The 994-nt window shown below is 37.0% G+C and overlaps 1 pseudogene; it reads right to left on the bottom strand.

The window, feature by feature from the left end:
• Positions 1–231: 231 nt before the first annotated feature.
• LOC112622578 lies at positions 232–669 on the bottom strand (annotated as a pseudogene).
• Positions 670–994: the final 325 nt, after the last annotated feature.

Below are 994 nucleotides of genomic sequence, written 5' to 3' on the forward strand. Positions count from 1 at the left end.
AGAGATTAAAAGATTCATCTTTGACTTATTACAGTTCACCATAAGTCACTATTTCTGCCACTTCCTGAATAATGTTAGTACCTTGGGATGCTTTAACTTCATCACCTCCCTTTTGTCTTTTGTTGGTTGCCCTTTTTGTCATATCCTAATGTTCTATATATTTTTGTTTTGTTATTTTTATTTTTTTTTGTAGCAGTTGTTAGAATTTAACAAACCTCCCTCCATGTGGCTTCACACCACCGGCCCACTCCAACACCCTTTAATCCTCTCCTCAGCTCTTCTTCTGAAGAATCTGGCCTTCACAATGACAGGCTGCTTTGGGAGCGTTCCCTTTCCCAGAACTTTGTAGTAGTCTGATCATACGACATCAATGGTAGGAGAGCCCCAGTCTTGTTTTTAGCAGCATTCACCTGTGTCTGCTCACTGACCAAAGTCCACAATTCATTGTGATTGGCAGTTGAGCAGGAGCTCTGGTTCCTCTCTAAGTAGTAATCCTCATACCAACTTTCCCAAAGTAGCCCAGGTGATATTTGTCAAAGTTGATCCTGTGGTGATGCATGCCACCAGCATTCTACTGCCTTCCAAGTGTTTCTGGTGTTTGCTGATGAGGCTGTGGCTGTGGCTCATGTGGCCCCAAAGTTTCTGGGTCTTTCTCACTCTGGATGGCATGTCAGCAACTGAGACAACATAGAGATACTCTAGGTATTTTAAAGTCAACTAGGCATTTTTATTATTGTTTTATAAGACAAAATTTATTTAGCTTTAACCACATATTTACCTTTTCCATTGCTCTTTACTGTTCAATGTCTGTATAATTATATTCCTTCTCTGTAATTATATTCCTTCTTAAAGAATGCCTTTCAGTATCTATATTCATGCAATTCTACTGGCAAGAAACTATTATTGTTATTATTTTAAAAAACCTTTGTTTTCATTTATAAGTATATTTTTATTTTGAATAGAATTTTAGGTTAGAAAATATTTTATTTCATCA

Source organism: Theropithecus gelada, chromosome 4 (genome assembly GCF_003255815.1).
Source record: "Theropithecus gelada isolate Dixy chromosome 4, Tgel_1.0, whole genome shotgun sequence".
Lineage (NCBI taxonomy): Eukaryota > Metazoa > Chordata > Mammalia > Primates > Cercopithecidae > Theropithecus > Theropithecus gelada.